The sequence below is a fragment of the Protopterus annectens genome, chromosome 1.part0 (genome assembly GCF_019279795.1).
Source record: "Protopterus annectens isolate FY-2018-M chromosome 1.part0, PAN1.0, whole genome shotgun sequence".
In the NCBI taxonomy this organism is placed as follows: domain Eukaryota; kingdom Metazoa; phylum Chordata; order Ceratodontiformes; family Protopteridae; genus Protopterus; species Protopterus annectens.
The window spans coordinates 997,242,764-997,265,299 of record NC_056725.1 but is presented as its reverse complement, the minus strand read 5'-3'; positions in this window follow the sequence as shown (position 1 = coordinate 997,265,299).

The window sequence follows — 22,536 nt, the reverse complement described above, 5'->3', positions numbered from 1 at the left end:
GTGTTGAAGGTGAGCGGTGGAACGCTGTCTTGAATGTGTGAATATAAGCGAGCAAATGGGGGATGCTGCTTATTCCCAAGGGTGAGTGGTGACATGCTGCCCTTATGGATGGTCATGTTATGTTTTCCTTTTCCAATGAAATGAAGTCATGTTCAATAAAGTGTCATGCATTTACTATTATTATGTTCAAGCAATAAAGGCCATCAAAAGTCTTTGGTGTTCTGGTTGCTTTATTAAAGTGGAATGTGACAAATGAAGTTTGGAACAGACACATTTGTAACAGACATCTTTAGTGGTGAGAAGAGGGTACATTGAGGAGGTTAAAGGGAGGAAAGTAGGTAGGATGATTAGATAAGCAAGTTTGAAGGAAAGTGGGCAAGAAAGGGTTAAGTAGGCTGGAGATGAAGGGAGGAAGTGAGGTAAGATGGGGAGGATCTTTAGGTCTTTTGCGGTAGGAATTGACTGTTGAGATTCACATTTGGTATGATTTTGTTTTCCTCCCATCCCTCCCCTTTTAGTTAGGGGATGTGTGAGGTTGCAGAGGTGGGGGCATGATGATTTGGAGATAAGCAGAGAAAAGGGACAGGCTTGCCCCTCTTCTATTCCCCATCTGGTGGATAATTGGTGGAAGGAGTTTGAAGTGCTGGAAGATTGTTGGTGAATGCTCTTTGGTCTTGGTGGTTGGGTTCGGAAAGGAGATGTTGAAGGTGAGTGTTGGAATTCTGCTTTGAAAGTGTAATGATAAGTGAGCAAATGGGGGACGCTGCTTATTCCCAAGGGGGAGGGGTGGTACGCTGCCCTTATGGATGGTCATTTTACATTTTCCCATTCCAATGAAATGAAGTTACATTTAATAAAGTTTCATGCATTTATTATTATTATGTTTAAGCAATAAAAGTCATCAAATGTCTTTGGTGTTTTGGTTGCTTTATTAAAGTGGAACATGACAAATAATCCGCAAAGCATTATAGAGAATGAGGAAGTTTATGTCACATAGGATTACCCATTTCCAACTATTCAAAAATAGATGCAAGAAAACCAGATGTAGTAGCCCATGAAAAGAAGACAAAAATATCACTGATTATGAAATTGCTACACCCAGTGATTACAATGTCTTCTATACAGAGAGACAAAATCATAAAATACTAGTATTTGCAGGTACAAATAAGGGCAATGTAGAAGAAAGATATCCAGACAGTTTCAATAGTAGTAGGAGCAATGGGTCTCATAAAAAGAATTTGCAGTCTTATTTAGATATGGGACATGTGACTCATAAATTGCAGAAAGACTCAGTTCTGGGCACATTGTGGGTGCTATGAAGAGCAGTTTTAGCTAACATCAAAGATTGAAACAATACTAATTTCATGAACTTTAATCATAATTTTACTTAAGAATGGGGTTCATTCTCGTCACGGTATTAGAAACCCAAAAGACTTGAAGAAATTAAAAAGGGCAGGAAATAAAGTCTTATATAACTTTGCTTATTAGTTTATCTATACTATGCTTCATAGCCTTGGAAATAATACTATGGAGACTAGTAGACCTTAAGCCAGATTCCAAAAAAATAGTTGTGGACAGCACAACTTGCTGAAAGAAGCATCAGAGCAAGAGTGTTGTTCATGATTTCATAATGTATACTGAAACAAGACCAAGTAATTATCTATTCAATGTAGGATCATTGTGGACTCTGTGCATTCCCACCAGATTCTAAAACACTGTGGGTGCACCCAGCACAATTCAAATGCAACACAGCACTTTGCTGATGATGTTCTGAAAGCTCTATGTGGAGTCCATATGTGATGAGTTTTAATGCTACTATATTCCACAAATTCTTAGGGAATCCACCAAATTCTGCAAACCTAACTTAAAGAAAAATGCAACTTGCATTTAATGCACTACAGCAGGCTGGGGTATTGGCAGCCATAACAGAGGATGATCTGCAAAGGAATTCCAAAAGGCAGCCAGCCACATGCAGAGCCAACCTGCAGTTAAGTCTGCTCTCTGAACAGGAAGTAATAGATAGATATAGATTAGAGAAAGAACTGGTGCAGGCTGTGTGCAGGACCTTTGCACCCTACATGTAGGTTTGTAGCCTGTGGGGTAACCCTGTACTGGCAGAAACAAAATGTGCCTGAGTTTAGGTATACTGGCCTCTGGGACATTTCAGAGGCATATGGGGGATACTGTATGAGTGTCTCAGACAGCTGCCAGTCGCATTATCTCACAGTTACTGACAGTGGTGTGCATCAAGGTGGACGAATATATCCACTTCCCAACAACAGCCATTGAGCACAAAACTGTGATGCAAGAGTTGTATGCCATAGCCAATTTCCCTGTATTCTCAATGCAATAGACTTCACCTACATTCCATTCAAAACCCCAGCTGTACCTGATGCTGAATGGTACATTGATAGAAAGGGGAAACTTGCTCAGTTGTCTGGTGGTGTGCTCTGCAGATTGCCTCATACTAATATCATGACAACACACCCTAATAGTGTGCATGATGCAGCAATATGGAAGGGAAGTGCCCTGAGGTCTGCTTTCCAACATGGTAAAATACATCAATGTGGTCGTCCTTGGTAATGTACCTAACAAGAAGACATCCTGTAGTGGTGTTTCCTCAGTATACATCCAGATGTGTTCCTTGCTAAGTATTGTGTTTATGGTCTTACAGGTATATCAAATGCTTTTGTTGTGTATGATGTTCAATGTGGACAGCTAATGGCTTCTGTCCATTAGTCATGCTCTGTGCAGCTGTTGTAGGGCAACACTATGTGAACATCACTGCTTCGTCTTGTGTGTGTTTGCACTTGGGGCTTGTCATGACTCAAAGCTGTGTGTCAGATGCTACCTTGTTACCTGAACTTGGACATATAGTCATATCCTCCATCTCCCACTCCTATTTCTTCAAATCCTTGTGTCCTCCTGATCATCTTCTGAGAGCTCTGATAGCTCAGCATCAGACATCTGCGGTTCTTGGGGTAGCTCATCAACACCTACAGCTGGTAGGCCACCATGTTTTGATGTTAACATGTTGTGACTGTCTGTGAAGTCTTTTGTGGTGTGTATTGGAGTGCACCCCCAGATGTGTTCAAGCATCTAAATCTTGCTTTCAGCACACCAAACACATGCTCAGTGGTGTTTCATGTTATGGTGTGTGCTCTGTTGTATGCATCCTCAACAGGAGTTGATAGAGCTCTACAGGGTGTCATAAGCTCCAATGGATAACAGCAGTCACTTGTTTTCAGGGGAATTAGAAGTAGCATTTGTTCATCTTGCTTCCTTTTGCAATGTCTGGCTATTGCTTACCTTATGACAGTGGTCTTGGAAGAACACATCTGCACATCTGGATGTATACAGACAAATCACCACCACAGGAAGTCTTCTTGCTAGGTACATTACCAAAGAGAACCACATGAGCAAATGTGTGGCATGCAGGAGGTGTGCTCAATTGAATGTGCTGTTGTACAGGTAGGATACAATCATACAGATTCAAACATAAATGCACAGAGATAGTTACACAGAGCATTACTGTCATCAGTATATGTGCTAACATATACTAATGGCAAATATGTTCTACTTATCATAGGTTCATAGGTGTGTATTAGGATAATGGCTCTGGAGCCTTTGCAAGCCTAGCCCATAGGATTACCCTGGCATCATGCCACCCGACCTTAGTTCCCAGTGCCTCTGTCGAGTAGAGCCACTGGAGTGATCCCCGGGGTGAATTTTCTATTTTCCATCCACTCATCAAGATTTCTTTTGAAGAGGGCTAGTGAGGTGCTATGTTTGTTATGTATGAGAAGTCTATTCCATAACATGGGCAGTCTCTGGGTTATGAAACTGCCCTTCCAGCACATTCTGTTGATTGTGGTAATAAGGTTCAGGTCTGTGAAGTGTGTGGTGTGGAGGGATTGGGATTTCTTTAGATGTAGCATTTCTAACAGAGCTGGGTCAGACATGGCTTTGTAAGTCAAGCAGAGATTGCCTCTAAGTAGGTGATATGAGACAGAGAATAGTTGGAGATTTTTGAGTCTGTCCATATAGGACAAGTGTTTAAGGCCTAGGATCCTGCTTGTGAGGTACTTTTGCAGCCTCTCCAGTTGTTGCAGGTGTCTAGTGAAGTACATGCCAAATGGGACATTGTACTCGATGATTGGCCTAATGAGGGAAGAGTAGAGGGAGACAATGACCTCTTTCTTCCTGGATGCAAAACCCTTAGTAATGAGATGTGCCACATAGAAGGACTTTCTGATCACCGTGGCAATGTGGTGGTGAAAAGAGAGGCTGCTGTCAACCTGTGTTCCCAGATCTCTTATAATGCCTTCTATGTTCAGTGGACTACTATCAATGTGCTAATTCATGGGAACTGTTTTTTTTCCCAAAGGGGATGACAACACATTTTTTGGCATTGAGCTTAAAGCCATGGTTCTGACATCAGCCGTTGGTCTCAGTGAGGCCTTTCTGTAGGATGTCAACATCACCTGGGGAGTTAGCAATGGCTCCCAACTTGCAACCGTCTGCAAACTTTGTCATCCAGAGTCCCTTCGTGTTGGCGTGGACTTCTGAGAAGTAGATACCAAACAGGAGAGGACCCAGAACCAATCTCTGTGGGACTCTAATCATGACTTATTGGCAGTCTGACTTGGAGTCAGCTACTTTCACACTGTGGGTTCTATCTGTGAGCCAGTTTGCAACCCACCTTGTGATATAGGGGTTGATGCCTAGCTTAGTGAGTTTTTCTATGATTCCTGAGTAGGGGATGGTATCAAAGGCCTTGGCCAGATCAAGGTAGGCTGTATGAACCACCTTGCCTTCATTCACAGCTCTGGTGACTGACTCAAAGTAGTCGACCAAGTTGAGCAGGCATGATCTACCCTTCACAAAACCAAACTGTGTGGGATCCAGAGTTTGGTGATTCCATATATCCTTGTTTATTAGGTCCATGATGATGCATTCCATAGCTTTGCATATCAGACTTGTCAGGCTAATGGGGCGATAGTTCCCAGGGTCTGTAGTCGCTCCTCCTTTGTGGAGAGGGATGACTATATCAGTGCACCATTTGGTAGGGACAGAGCCTGAGGTGAGGCTGTGATTGAACAGGGCACGCAGGTGAGGTGCCATTTCACTCTTTAGTTTATGTGGAAAACAGCCAGGGATATTGTCAGGTCCTATAGAAGCTGCATTCTTGGCCTTGGACAGTGTTGTTTTAACCTGTGCAGCAGTAATACTGGGTGCCTGGCAATCTAATGGCATTGTGATTGGTCCTGGGGGGGGGGTAAAGCTGGCACTGGATCTGTCGGCCAGTATATTGGCAATATCTGTTGGCTCGGTATAGGAGGTACCATTGTGCAGTAGCTCAGAGCAAATATGGGTATTGCCGTGGAGATTCTTTACATAACTATAGCAAGCCTTGTGGTTGTCTTTATTATCTGCTGCAATTCAGTTTTCATAGCTTGCTTTAGAGGATTTGATGAGGGATCTCAACTTTTTTTTGAGGCTGATAAGAGAATTTTTCCATTGTTGGAACTTCACCTTATTCTGCATCAGTTTCCTCCTTCTGTTGTTGAGTTTGTTTATGGCAGGGGACCTCCAGATTGGCTTTCTTTTTTGGAGGAGATCGTCTTGGTTCTATTGGGTATGGCGAGATCCATGCATTTGTGTAAGTGCTCCTACAGGGCATTGGTGTATGATTTGGCAGTAATGAAACTATTCTCCATTTGCATGGGTGCTGTGCAGTTAGCCACCTCTGTTTTTTGAAGCCCAAAGTTAGCTTTGGACAAGTTGTTCATGGTGGTTACCTTTGCAGGTGGGGGGAATGTGGATTTCCAAGGTGATTAGCTTGTAGTTGGATCTAACGAGGGAGGAGCTGACTACTGGTGTAGAGCAATGGTCGCCCATGTTAGTAATGACCAGGTCAAGGATGTTGCTACCTCTAGTGGGATTAAGAACGAACTGGTCCATGGTAGTGGAATTAATGAATTCTAGGAAATGTTGAGCAAATGTATTGGTACATGCATAGTTTTCCCAGTTAATGGACGGGTAGTTGAAGTCACCCAGTATGAGAGTGTTAGGTTGGATCCAAATATTCTCCAGAGTGCTTAGAAATGTGGAGTGTGAGTCTTGGGACATGGTTGGGGACCTAAACAGGCTATGACCTGAATCACTGTCTTACCCACTGTTAGCTGCACCTGAAGTATCTGTGATGCGTTATGTTGGGCTACCATTCTGGAGGTGTGTGCATCCTTTATGAATAGGGAAACAACCTGCCTATGGAGCTTTGGTCCAAGTTCTGGGGCCGAAAGGTGTAGAATGAGTTATAGTCTGGTAGTGCATGGTTGCTTTCTGTTGCCTTCAACCAGGTCTCTGTTACAGCACAAATGTCAATGTTCTCCATTTTAAGGAGTGCTTTGAGTTAGTGCATTTTGAGATTTAGACCTAGCGTTGAGCTGCATGACCCTCAGATTGCATTTGCTTGTAGCTGTTATGGTGGTAACCAAAACCAGAAGCTAGTGACATAGGTCAGTGACATGATCAGAAAAACATTTTGGGCATCAGACATTTGAAAAAACATCTACAGATTGATTAGTCAGTGGTCAGCACAATGGTCGTCATTGCCACAGGGTCAGAATGACACAACTTAACACACATCAGATGAACCATCAGTGTTAATCTAGCACAGTCCAGTGTGCCCATGTTGATGGCTCGCATCATGGTCACATCTGGAAATACTCAGCCCTTGGTGCTATACTGAGGAGCTGGATGTGGTGACACTATCATTTTGGGACAGTGTGGGTTGTAGCACTAGTGAAATGGGTCCATCTGGATGTGAATGTTGGGCTCACAGTTGAGTAACCAACAGCAGATGTGCATGCATGTTACAGCTCAGACATTAATGTCTAAGGGCCACGTGTGGGTCTAATGGGGGGGTGGAGTCTACCTCTCCTCACTGGAAGCAATCTGCTTAGTATAGTTAGAGCATGTAATTCCTAGTTCATACCATGGCACTGCTCTAGCTCTTTCATAGCAAGTATTTCAACAGAGCAGGCAACAGATGCTACACTGTCATGCTGTGAAGCCAATGCTGCATTGACCTCTTCATGTCTGTGCTCCTGATCTTCATATAACAAGCACAACTAGTGATCTACATGATCAGTCCATGGGCAAGTGTGCAGAGGTCACAGCCATGATGTCTTTGTGAACATTCATGTGGTTGTAATAGTAAGGAGACACCATCTAGCAAGCATCCATGCACAACAGCTAAACCCACACATGTTAGATGGGTAGTATTGGTCCATCATAGGGACAGTCATTATCAGATTCTACTTGGAACAGTGGGTCACAGCCACCATTATGTCCATCATTGGATGTCCCCGCATCATTAGAATGGCTGGCCACATTATCATCCCTGTCGGAGGCTACACCATGAACCACATGACTGTCCCCTTCCAGGCTGAACAATGAATCCAATACAATGGTCTATGTGCCACTAGCCATACTTTCAGAGTGAGGTGCATCACATGCTACATCAGGATCAGTGGATGGGCTACTGTAGGAGGTAGGTAGTGGATGTTCTTCAAAGAGAGAAAACTGACACATGTCACATACAGTCACAGAAGTCAAATGTTACAGCAGAGTACTGAAGTCTGGGGCAACTATACAACTACAATTCTAATGATGATATAGACTTACCAGGCCATTGTGGTTGTGGGTGGTTCAGGGTCCTTATATAATACAGATATGTCATGTCACTTGCATACCAGGCAAATATGACAGATCATGTCAATACAACTACTAATATCTACATAATATGTCCTCCTCTGACCCCACTGAGGGTGGTGAGGGTTGAAATGCCACTGTCATGTGAAAAGGTAAATGTACTCAGATACATATTAAGCAGATATAAGGCATCACTTAGCCTTCCACCTGATGTGTAATACAGCAAATAAGATATTTGCATACCCGAGAGATGAAGGTCACATTCAGAATGCAGGTGTTATTTGCAGGTGGACAAGACTACAGTAGTCCTGAAGGGCACATATGTAATTATCAATAGTGAAATGTAGCAACCATATAGACTGCCTTACCAGGTGTGTCCTCCCTGGTTGGGTTGTGTATTATCCAATCTAAAGTGTCTCCTGCATTATAAAATGGAACACATACAACAGCATATGAGTATAATTATCAGTAATAACAGGAGGCAGAGGCACATAACAGCTATGGATCACACTAACAGGATATGGAGAAACTCAACATGACAAATGGTGCTGACATTGTGCAGACGTACCTGTGTAGGGAACAAATCAACATTAGTATCACAGATCGCAGGTGTGCAGAACACTGCTGCACTATAGCACTAATATGAATTACCTTACCAGGTTTGTCTGTGCCTGATGAATCATTGTCCATGTCTAGCAAAGATGTATCTGCAGGTTAAAATGGTACACAACAAACAACAAGTGAGTATGCTCTACAGTCATAAAGGAGGTGGAGGGACATAACAGCTATGGATCACATTAACAAGATATGGAGACACTTACGTGAAATGTGTTGCAGCTGCTCTGATGTTGACAGGGTTCTGCATTTGAAAAATATAACATGCCGGCAGTGTTGTGCATGTCCTGTACTGGTAAGATAATATGCTATAATACTTATGTTGTGCATCTGCATCAGGTGTACTCTCACCACCAAGGTATAGTTTTACTACTGTAACACATATATAGCATTACGGTAAGAATTGTGAACAAATGTCCTTCAATGAAAACTGGAGTGTGCTGCAGTGCTTGTGCATGTTAGACATACTTGTATGTCTTGAAACACCTACCTCAATACATGCACTAGCTATCTGATGATGCTGGCAGGTATTATGATGGGATGTGGCATTCCTTGTGTTCTCATAGGGGCGGAGTCTGTTGGCTGCATGAAGGATCATGTCAGATCAACATCACCAGTAGGATCTCCTGGATCTAATGAGTCCATTCACTGCATTGATCAAGTGTGTAAAATACATCCACACTTGATTGCTCCACATGATATTGTCTGTCTATCTGAGCAGGTTCCAGCCATGTTGGCACAGAGCCTCTGTCATTATTTTGTTTTTGTGAGGTATAAAACTGTCCCTCCTATTGTAGTTTGACATCTGGAAGGCAGGGTGAAATGCACATCTTAGAGTTTGTATAGGGGTGCCCATATTAACATGACAAGGTTAAAAGCATATGTCAAATGTATGCCTTCCCTCTGATTTACAGTACATAGCTTTGCAAAACAATCAGTGTCACATACGGATAATTGGAATGAACATGTCTGAATAGCTGATCCATATGCCATAACATCATCAGCATCATCAGTATATATAGATATATATACACACACACACACACACACACACACACACACACACACACACACACACACACACACACACACAAACACACACACACACACACACATACACAACTATCAATGCATTTCACAAGTCTGAACATGTCATATATGCAGAGCTGAGATCTGAATCCATGTCAGTAGGTATTATGATGAGTAAGGATCAAACACATAACCAATGTGCCACAGCTCGAGGACTATAACAACGGTGTTGCCACAGTTACATGCACATCAAAACACACTTACTAAATCTATCTCAAGAATGTAGGATGGATCTCAGATATTATTGCAATCAGTGACAGATGCATCACAAATGTGACCGTCATGATATGGTACACAACACAACTACTGAAATTTATACAGAAACACGGCAATAAAACATAAGCATATGAAAGTGACCTGTTATGCAGTCATGTCTACTTATAACCACAGCAAACAATGAAACTGTGAAGCCATCCTAATGTTGTCTATATCCCACTGAATGAAATCACACTGGCTACTATATGATATCCGTAAATCAGTCACTGAACATACAACTTGGGGACAGCCCCATACGTTGTCAGCCTCTGCAAACATATGTCAGAATTTATGTTATTCTTCAATAATTATGGATATATATTGATTACATCTATATCTGTAGTTCACCAGGGCTGGAATGCTTGCAGCCATACAACTGCAAAAGGTGAAAAACTCCTTGTTAGTGATGGACATGGAGCCATCTGCATGCATATTATTGAAGTCTACCCCTATTCTTTATGTAACAGACAAATTCAAATGCAGTAAATATCAAACAGCATATGCATGAAAAAATGTTTCAGTTGGTTTTCTAAACATAGTGAGAACAATAAGTATGTGATAACTGCACTGTAGTCTACCATAACAATGCAATCAGGTGGTGGCTTACCTTTGGAAGTGAGCTCTGATTCAGGTATATCCCAGAGTGAGGTTAGCTGAGTGCAGACAACTTCTAAGTACCATATGTAATTAATGAGGTTTATTAGTATTCAGTGTCTTGGAATCTCATTAGCAAATGCCCACATCAGTTCTTAAATATCAGCACATTAATCTGTAGCTCAGCATATGTTTACAGTGCTCAGTGCAACTGCCCAATGGGTATTAGTAAAAGTGAATATCTGTAACGTGTACCTGATGCCCTCCAATTGTCTGTTACCATCCTATATGAGACAACTTTAAAATGTATTAGTGATATATTTACTGTTCATATCATTGCTACCTATAAACTGAATGAGACCTTGGTTAGCATTTTTTAGAAGACATTTGAAAGAAGACTTCTAGAGCCATATCGAGGCTTTTGACTGAGAGGATGCTTAGGCAAGTCTGGTTGTGGACTGGACAGATGAGGAGACAATACAAATGCTCACTGTATATGTAGGACATGAACAGAGGATGCGAGTACGCTCCAGCAAATTTGGGATCTACCAGATGGGCATGCATGTCTGCCACTGCTATGATGACTTCCATCAGAGGGAAGCAGAAGATATTCACAAGAGGGTTGCAGAGGTCTGATGCCAGCCATCTGATGCCTACACTAAATTACATACTCCACACTTTAACACCTACATTATCATATGTGCATGTAGTAAGCATATGTGTTTATGTGATGCATTGTGTTTCAATTATATTCCATGATTATCTGTATTAATAGTACTAATTTACATGGAAGAATAATGTGTTATAATCATTAAAATTATAATTCATGTGTCAATGCATTCTGAAGTTATCTGCAACTATATTGGGCCAGTATACACATTATGTAGGACTGTCTATTATATCTGTATATTAATATGGACTTCAAACAATTATTACTGCTATTCCATAATTTCTGCTTTTAAAACACATAACCACGTGTGATGCTCATTAGCTCAAGTGGTTAGCAATTTAGCAAAAGTAATGTTGTTTGCTTCAGTCTGGATTTAAGTCCCAGTGTATCCTGTTTTAGAGAAATTAGTGACAGTGATTCATTTAATATTGCACATTACATATGGAAGAACTATATTTGTTTGGTAACTTGCACAGTACAGATTTTTGCAATATCTAGCATGGCTGTAGTGCTTAGGGTGTGGATGATTACACATTATTAAATTATTTGCAAAGCTTCTAGAAACTTCATACAGTATAATTCTGTTAATGATGCATTGTGAATGTAGAGTAATTCATACATACTATAAAGTTCAAAAATCAGAACAGTCTTTTCTTATCCATTTATTCTTTTCATTGACTGCCCTCCTACCTACTTTATATATGTAAGCTGAAATTCCTCAGTTATACACTAACTCCTTTAATGATTATTTATGTGCTTTTAAGTTTTCTTGCAAACTGTGAAAGCTGCATATCTGTGGGGTTTCGCTGTAAGCAATGGGATAAAATGTATTCACATAGCTTTGATGCTGGAATCCCACCACAGACATTATGTATGTCATTGGCCAGCTTGAATATTCTTACAAAGGCATGCCTGAGCAATAGTGATTTTGTTACACTCTATTAGTCCTTTATGTTAGAGATGTCATCAGTTCACATCACACAATACAATTTGGATATATTATGTACAATGTAATGTTAAATGTGTATAGCAGTTTATGCACTCTACCTGGCAGCACTTGTCATTTTCTTTTACTTCTCATGTAATATGAACACATGCATGTATGTACATGACCATAAAAAATGACAAATGCATGTAAACCTACATATATAGGCCTATCTATTGATCTCTGTATATGTATATATGTATATCTATATAGTGAGATATGTCTATGTACGCATAAATATTTATTAATTTGCATTCATGCATATGTACATACAGGAAGATTGCAACATTTAGGTAATCATACATCATATATATGTATACACAATTTTATCAATTATGACGTACCACCACACTAAGCTCAGGATGCAATAACTATATACACTTGTAGGTCTTTCTTCATATGGTTAGGTATATCTGTACACTTCTACAATGTCATCTTATATTGACACACTTAATAGTGTATGTAATGTTTCACCTGCATAATCATTGATGTAAGTTGTTTGACTTTCAGGCAATTACACTGAAAAATTATTAGCTAGGTAGGTAGGGTTCTGGACTGTAGTATGAGCATAGGTAAAAGTTGTAATTTTGAATTTTGCTTCCTCCTGTTTGCAATAATCCTTATTAAGGGTGATTTTACTGTTATTGCTGTTTGCACAGCTGGCAGTTGCAAATTTGTATGTATGGAAATGGTTCTTGATGTGTTATATGTTGTGCATAGTCTGCCTATTCTATTATTGAGGGTGTGCCTGCTGATTCAGCAGTCTTACTTCTGCTGACAGACCTTTATTGGCATCTGCTGCTTAAGTTCCCCTGCTCTTGCAATGCTGTATAACCACAATATGATGGACTGTTAGCCCTACCTAGGGTACAACTTCCTGTTAATGGTGTGCACAGAAACCAGTCTCAGTTTTATTGTATGTCAGAAGTGTTGCATAGTACAGTCCTCAGCATCAATAATTTTTAACTGAGCTATATATGTAAGCATAATGCAAACTTAGGCAGTGATGATACATTTGTTGAGGAAATGGTTTGTGTGTGTGTGTGTGTGTGTGTGTGTGTGTGTGTGTGTGTGTGTGTGTGATTGCAGTGCAGTGGAGATACAAAAAATTGCATTTTCCTCAGTCTAGTAAGATCACATATTGCTATATATAATTAACAGGGGTATGGGGAGTGTAGTGGGCTTCCCCTCTGCAAAAGAAGAGAATTTAGGTTTTTTTTTTCTTTTTTTTTGACAGGTTGTTTCCCTAATATCTGTACTTGATGATTTGTACTATGATTTGTTGCTTTTTTGATGAAACAATATATATATCTATATCTATATAGGTTCATAGGTTCACAGGATTATACTGTGTGTGTGTGATATGTAATTTCTACTTATTACATGCTGTCCTTGTGCTTGTCACTGAGTTCAGTTGTTCTATTTTAATTGTATAATGTTGTGATGTCACACCCGTTAACCATGTTGCACTGCTCATCTCATTAGCATATGAATTTTAAGTGTACAATTGATTGTTAATTTTGCAATACATTTTTACACATATGTTTTAACCATAGTATGCCAACATGAAAAATTAGTTGGACATAATAATGAGTTATAGTGGATATTTAAATGTTATATTCACTCCTCAAATGTGGGAGGCACACATTGAGTACAGAATAGGGGCTATACTCATATAAGGTTGCTCTTAGAGTTTCTGACTGATGTTAGTTTAAGGCATATTCAGCAAAACATTCACAGAAGGGATCACTTTCTAAAGGTCTAGTGTTAGTGGTAACTTGCACTGGACCAAGTCTTTTAGAATCAAGCTCCATGTTGGATGAGTAGGCAGCAGCCAAAGGTACAAGACCTGCTTTGGGTACTAGCCATGAATCTCCTGAAAATAGGCAATGCCTAGTAAGGCTAAATCAGACAACAATGGTAAAGAATAAAACGTTCAGTCCTAGTTCTACAAATATGGTTTTCTATAGTTTACTCTGACTATGGTTCAGGTTGTTATAAGCAATCACCCTAATAATGACCATGCATCTCTGATTTTAAAGACAAATATCGAGCAAATATTAGTATATTAAAAATGTTTTAGGATTTGTGCCACCTATGTGAGCTATAAGGTCACCTTCATAAAACTGACTTATGCATGGTATAAGTGAAATAGTCAGGATTTATCACTCCCATGTAAATACAGTGGCAATACAGCATGTAAATTCCTAATGCATGATTTATAAAAAACATTAAAATAGTGGCATGCAAATGAATAACCTGGTGGAGTTAAATTTAGTTATACAAGTACTATTGGCGTCTATATTAGAACATCAAAGTTTCAAAACTTTGAATGTTCTAATATCGAACCCTATTCAACGAAAGCTGAAAATATTGAAGCAACAGAAAACCAATTTTTTTTCCTAGGGAAAGAATTTGGTTGTCCGTTTCTATTGCTTTGGTATTTTCAGTACTGTGTTGGAAAGTTACGGGTCGAGTTCAGGTAAGTGTGCGATTGAGTGCGGGTTAGGTTAGTTAGGGTTAGGGTGCAGGTCAGGTATGTGTGCAATTGTGTGGATGTGAGGGTTAGGGCAGATTACGTGACTTAGGGTTAGGGTGCAGGTTAGGTATGTGTGCGATTGTGTGGACATGAGGGTTAGGGCAGGTTAGGTGAGTTAGGGTTAGGGCACGGGTCAGGTAAGTGTGCGACTGTGTGGACATGAGGGGTAGGGTGCGGGTGAGGTGAGTGTGCGATAGTGACAGACCTTAGGGTTAGGGTTTCGGTTAAGGTAAGTGGATCGTTAGTGGTGTGTGTATAGTTTAGTGTAGGGTTAGGTGTAAGATTTTAGGTGTATGTGTGTGGTTTGCTGTCTGTTTGGTGTGCTTGTGTTGTGTGTATGTGTTTTGGAACAGCAAATCTTTTCCTAGGAAAAAAATTGCTGTTCTGTATGTTTGATGTTTTCAGCTTTTGATGACTAGGGTTTGATATTAGAACATTCGAAGTTTTGAAACTTGTGTGTTCTAATATAGACCTGTACTATAGTATAGGTGGTAACCACAAACGTAGCCAGGAAGGCTGTTATTGAGTCCTGCTGCTGTAGCATAGCCATGCATGGTTTGATTGTTGTCCATTTCTTCCTCCACAATTAACATGCACAATATCAGCATACTGGTATCTGAAAGATGTAAAAAAAATTGTGGCTGCTAGAATATAAGTTGGTAACCATTTGAAATGTTGGAACCCACTAAACCAAGTCCCAAAACATGAAGATTGAAATCCCCAAAATACAGACTTACATATACTATGTCCAAGATGACTATTTTTAGGAAATATTAACTTTTCTGTTAGGTATGGCAATCTTGGAGTTGGTAAACATATAAGTTCTGAGGTTTTAGGGGGCTTGCCCTCCACATCAAAGGGTACAACTGTGTTTGCTCTCTTGTAAAAAAGAAGTTTAAAGAAGAAGAGATATGTTTGAGATTTGATCTTCTCCTGGGCTTTTGGGGTTTTTTTCTGGCTTGTTAGCACTCATCATTTCAATAGGGATCCATATTAAATTATATATTTATATGTACACCTGTATAATGACATATTGTTTATAAAATCAGCTGAAGAAAAGAGGAATCATACTAGCAAGACAGCGTAGAATATAGATTCAGTGGGCTACAAAAACTAAGTTCAAGCTCTGTCCTAACACACAATTTAACATGCTATCTGAAGTTCAGATACTGTCCACAAAGTGATCTCATATGTGTGTGTGTGTGTGTGTGTGTGTGTGTGTGTGTGTGTGTGTGTGTGTGTGTGTATGTATATCTCGGTGTGTTAACCTGCACTTAGTTACAAGCAATGTGGATGGGGATTTAACTCACTGAGTTGTATCCTACATTTAACTTCTGTTTTTCTCATGGGAAATCACTACCAGTGGAGTTCCTATTTGCTCACCAAATGTCATTCACTTTCTGTGGTCCTTTCTACATGCTCCACTATTGTATGAAAATGATGTTAGTATATATATATATATATATATATATATATATATATATATATATATATTATATATGTATATATTTAAGAGGATGGACGAGTGTGGAGAGAAGATCTTGCACCCTAAAAAATGTTTGTGTGTTTTGTGAATTTGAAACTTTGCCTAGTATGTTCTTTTGGTTGAAGCTTCAAGGAACTTTCACCAGATGAAACTTGGAGGGGGGTGGGGTATTAGTTTATGAACTTAACTTCAGTACACGTGCTTCAAATTTTCACAGTGTACCAGCAATGAAGTACAGTACCACACTTCTCGTTCCAATTAGTTTTTAATGTAACAGTATGGTATATTACTGCGTTATCCCTGCAATATGAATTTATGTCAGTCACACACACACAAAAAAAAATGCATATGTGCTGTTAAGGTATGGTCAACAATAATGACTGAGTTGCAAGCAATAAAAGGTCAATAATGTTTTTAGTTCTTTTATTGTGGTAGCTAATTAGTAAAACTATCTCCAGCCTAAAAACAAGATATAGAAACTGATCTTTGTTGCTCACAGATCTGGAAGCTGTAAGACAGTAAAATAAATTAAACTAAGCAACCAGGAGCCATGAAGCAGCTTGCTATTATTTTTATGTGAAATACAGATGACCTGTTATTGCAGCTAATGTCATTAATGCTAATTAGGTTTGTGATAGTTTCAGATTATTCAGCTGATTGCTATAACATCCAGACAAAAGTAGAAAACTATTTTAATTTGTTACCATTTCCTATAAACAAATAAGTTGTTTTGCAATCGGGTTTACCATCTCCAACATGCTCGGTATTGTACACCACATTATCAACACCTGACATGCCTTATTTAGAACTAGTGAAACATATGACTTCAGAAGAATTTGACAAAAAAAATGCAGACGTGATTACTAGCTATTTTACTATCAATTTTAATAATCCCAAACAGAAATAAAGGGACAAAAAAGCATAACTGCAGTGATAGGAGGGCTCGCACAGATTATACTCAGTATGTCAGCCATAGCCACATTAATGCCACGTCAAAAGAGACTTAAAAACAAATCTTGTAAAATAAGCACAATAAAAATGCATTTTCTTTGGTATAGCAGCTAAATGCTCATACAGTAACCTATGTAGAACTCTCCCAACCTTGATATACACTCATCAGCAGTGTTTTCCCAACCACACAAACTGTATGCCAACTGTAACCAAGAGAAGAGAAATCAGTGCTACGTATTACCTTATTATTAAGATAGAACATTTCTGCTGTGAATAAGTTATGTCCATCTAAAAAGCAACCTCTGAATCATATCCTGAGATTCTGAAAGAATCCTTGTGCTCACATGAAATGCAATTGATGGAGTACAGTTTACAAGGTCACATCAAATGCGATTCAGAGGCAGATGTAGCCAAAATGAGAAAGATCTCAATATTGGCTAATTTGCATGTCTCTGAATCATATGTAATTACCACTAATAGAAAATAGCAATTTTTGGTGGTAATTACCATTGGTGGTCCATGCAGCTCATTGAAAAAGGAAACTCTCTCAGTCACTCTACCAGACACTTGTAGGTATTCATATCTAAATATTGACTTAAGAATGAAAACAAAATGAAAGAGGTTTTGAAGAGAACCTCCCCAAAACCCTTCAACCCCCAGATCTACAAATACTAACTACAATATTACTAAATCCTGGGGTAAGGATAAAACTTAATTTCTCTGCGCTGAAGTGCCACAGTCTCAGAGACATTACAGCCACAGTGTGTGACTAATTAGAGTTTAACTAAGAGGACTGACTGATCTAATTTGAACTTTACAGGATTCTATTAAACTCTGTTCATCTATCTCTCTATCTATCTATGTGTTTATCTGTCTATATGTCTTGTCTATATATCTGTCTGTCTGTATGTATATTATAGTTATCTCTACAGTCATTCTAGCTGCATTACTGATTAGATATAACCGCTGAAATGAAAACAGTGTGATAACCACTATTCTATTACAGAGACTAATTGCTTGTTGTATAATTATTGGCTTTGTGCAGAGCTATTTTTTTATTTTCTTGTTCCCTTAGCTCATTGTATTTCTGCTATCCAATTTCATCTCCCAATGCTGCATCTCATTTCAAAGCATAATTGTTTGGAGGGTACATTCATAAAATAGTTAGCGACATGCAGTGAAACAAAACCATGGGGACTATTTTTTCTTGGAATTATACACTTGAGAAAATGTATTAACTGTTTTATTGAAACTGAAAAATAATGATTTTATCCTTTGCTTACATTTTGAACATGCCTTCATGTTTTTCAGATACAAGTCCAGTCAGCAATCTATAAATAAACTTTAGTGTATTATATTTTGGTTTATGGACTTTGAGCACTTAGCATAAACTCAGCTTACTGTCATAACAAGTTTAACAATAAATAAATATATATATTTATATATATATATATATATATATATATATATATATATATATATATATATTGTGTTTGTGCAGAAACAATGTAATACGCTTTATTATTATGTGTTAGGAAATTGATCATGAGGTACTGCTTCATCTCTGTCCAATTTATTAATATAAGATCATAGTTTATGTACTGAATTTTCAGTCCTACTGTTTGCTTTCACAATTACTCAAACAGCTGTATGTCATTATCACTTGAAACAGTAATCACTGAGCAATAACTGCCCTTTCACATGCTTAACGCAATTGACAACTGCAAAATTGGAGAAAGTTGGGGACATACCTGAAGTTAGGTCCGAGTATGCCTGTATCTGAAGTTGGATTCGATTGGAACACACACACACTCACACACACACACACACACACACACACACACACACACACACACACACACACACACACACACACACGCTGCATGGTAATAGATAGTAATGGCTGTTCTTTTTGGCCATCATAGAAATAAAGTGTGAATAAGAAAGCTATTATCATGTTAAAATATTCTGAAAAAACATTTTTGTTATGAAACAGAGATATTACCACATTCTTTGAAAATCTCTCTGACTTTTTCATTGGCTCTAAATTTGAGGCAATGAAGGAGAGACAACTTCCTTGTAGAGTAGCAGCCAAGCAGTAATCAGGGTTGGATCCAGCCATGGCACTGTGCTCCCACTGTAGAAAAACAAAGCAACTTTTCTAAAGAAAATTATTTTAAAGACTAGGGCACCTACCAGGGTGCACCATTTCACAGGGGTTTAATACTTGGCCCAATGTAACCTTACCACTGGCTATGAATTGTCAGTTTGTGACTGATCATATTACCTTTATTTTATGCAGCCATCTCCATTATATAACATAAACACTTGTGTTTATCACCTTGACATATCTGTATGTAGTTTTACAAAAGTATGATATTTCCATAGTGGGCTGCTATTTTCTTTGAAATGTTACTTTTAGTATACTATGTGTTTTCTCTGTCGCCTTTTTAGATATGCCTAATTATTAAAACTACTGAGTTTTAGTTTGGGAAGGTACAGTTGATGAGCTTGAAGCTTTTGTTGAATATATGAATACTACTACGAATTTCTTGAGGTTTACAGTGAATCATTCTTATAGGGAAGTTATTTTTTTGGATGTTACCGTGTTGCAGGATCTGAATGGTCACTTTAATGTCAGGCTATATAGGAAGGAATGTCGTGTTAATAATTTACTTAATAGAGACAGCATGCACCCTCAGTTTATATTCAAGAATGTAGCATAAAATCAGTTCTTTAGAGCATCCAGATTAAATGCCGATGTCACTGACTTTGATATACAGCTTAGTAAAGTTCAAGATGAGTTAAAAGAAAGAGGCTATGAACCCAATCTTATTGATCGAGGGTTAAAAAATGTAATGAAAATGAGGCAAAGTAGAGCTAAGCCTTATTTTTCTAATTATACGGCAGTTCATAAGAACATTAAGAGTGCAAACAATTCACAACCTTTGAAACTATCTTTTAGTTATTCAAGGGATATAAAATATTACACCAACATTATTAACAGAAATTGGAACATTTTAAGTTCTGATGCACAAATTAGCAAGTACATAGGAGCTAGGCCACAGTTTACTTTTAAGAATCAGATATCTTTACGTAAGCAGTTATGTTATCCAAAAGCAAATCCTACACTAAGTACTGCTAAAGGTAGTAGACCCTGTGGTAAATGTAACTTTTGTAGTTTTATAGATACATATATAAATTTTCAGCATCCGGACACTCAAGAAATCTATAACTTTAATGTTAATGCCAGATGTGATTCTAAGCATATAGTCTATCTTGCTACATGTAATACTTGCAGAAAGTTCTATGTAGGTAAAACTGATAGAACTTTCAAAGATAGAATCGGGGAACATGTGTACCACATAAGGAAAGGTAGCACTTTTAATGCTCTTGGTAGACATATTAGTGACACTAGTATGCAACATGTATTTTCTTTTAAGGCTATAGGTAGAATAACTGAAAGTATATGAGGAGGGGATGTTAAGACACACACTGAAAATTTAGAAGCAAGATGGATAATCAGACCTAGAGCAACCACAGGACATGGTTTAAATGAAAATGTTCCTTTGAGACCAGTTTTAAAGAATAAACCTTTGCGTAGGTGAAGTAGTTCTTTTGAATGTACATATGCTTTGACATATATTTACCTTTAAATTTTATATATGTTTATATATGTATGTATTTATGTCATAAGTTATGACTCTATGCACAAAGTGTTTTGTTACAATATGCCTTTAAGAATGATCTGGAGATTTAATGGCAATTAGTATAAATTGAGATGTTACCATTTTAATTTAGTACACATGAAGAAGCCTACTTGGTGAAAGCGCTTGTGTTTTGTGTTCTTTGGATATTAAATTTTTATACCCTGGAGCCTTACCTCAGTGTCATTCTTGCTGTTTCTACAAGGTTTACTTTTTTCTGAGGTACCTGGTAGCAGTTGGAATTTTTATACTTCTTAAAAAATAAGAGGTGTTGCCTACATATAGTGCACTTTGGAGGCGGTTACAGTCCCCAAGAAGAACATTTTTGCTGATATGTTGTAAAAGAGTTATTTATTTATTTCAGTTTGATGACAGGTGAGGTCCACTGGGCTCAGGAGCCCATTTTCAGTGGAGGCCCAGGGAGAAAAGCTCCATATTACATGGTAAACATTAAAATACAGCAGATAAAATTAAGATTCAAAGATACAGATACATTACGATACAAGAGATAATATTAAGGTTTATGGATACAGGTAAATTGTAATACAGCGACAGTATGAGGTACAGTGGTTACATAGCATGTAAGTCATATATTGACATGGTTGGTTCAAAGGTTACATAGAATCTGAGTCTTGTTATGGCAGAATGGTAGAACAAGCATAAATGTTAGGGAGGGGGAAAAAGGGAAAGCAAACTATTTACAATATCTACATATATGCACAAAACAGTAAATAATAAGTAAAATCCATTGAGAAAAGTTGTTGGAAATAGGAATAATATGGAAATACAATTAGTGTAGAGAAAGTAGAAGGCTAGGTGGGGAAAGTACAATTGCACTTCCAGTTAGAGAACAAGTAGGAATGGAGTTGGGTTTTGAAGTTGTCAGGGTTTTCTGTCATTCGTAATGAAGGAGGGAGACAATTCCATTTTTTGGCTAAGGAAAAGGACAGGAGGTGCTGTCCGGCAGGTCACTTTGGTGTGTGAACAGTGATTAGGTTTAGGTGAGCAGATCTAAGTGGCCTGTTAGGGGTGTATGCTTGTAGGATGTTGGATAGTGCAGGACATTTAGAGGAGTTAAATAATAGCCTATGGGCAGTAGTAAGTTGGAGGTAGTCTAGAAGGTCGGGAGGTTCTAGCCAGTTTAGAGAGTGGAGGGCAGAGCAATGGTGGGAGGAGTGTTTGGCTTTGATGGTGAATTTTGAAATTTTATTATAACAACTTTCCATTTTGGAGGAGATGGAGGTAGATAAGTTAGTTAACAGAGGGGCACTATACATTAGTGAGGGAAGAAGATAGGTAGTGGCGAGGGTTTGTCTAGTAGAAGGAGAGAAATAGTGGATGTTTCTGTATAGCAGACCAAGTTTTGATGTGTTATCTTGATGTTTAGTTGAATATGGGTGTCAAATTTTAGGTTTTCATCTATAGTGACCCCAAATAGTTTGCCATTGGAAACAATTTCTATGGTTGAATTGTTATGGCTTCTAATTTGGAAAGAGTTTTTGTCAAGAGGGAAGGATTTTGAGGGGGGGGTAGTATTTTGGATTTGTTAGCATTAAGAGATAGGTGGTTTTGGAGCATCCAGTTATCAGTGGTGGAGGAAGCAGTTTGAGTGTATGATAGAAGTTCTGGGAGGTTGGTGGCACAGCAGATTAAAGTGGAGTCATCAGCATATTGTACGATTTTAGTATTTGGGATGGCAGAGTGGAAATCATTGATAAAGATTTTAAATAGCATAGGGCCAAGAATGGAACCTTGGGGAACCCCAGTAGGGGTAGGAAGAAAGTTTGAGGTGCCTTTCCTCCATTTTACAGCTTGAAATCTGTCGGATAGGTAACTTGAGAACCAGGATAGGGTATTGTGTGAGAGGTTGAGGTTAGCAAGGTGGCTAAAGAGATGAGTATGGGAGACAGTATCGAAAGCCTTGAA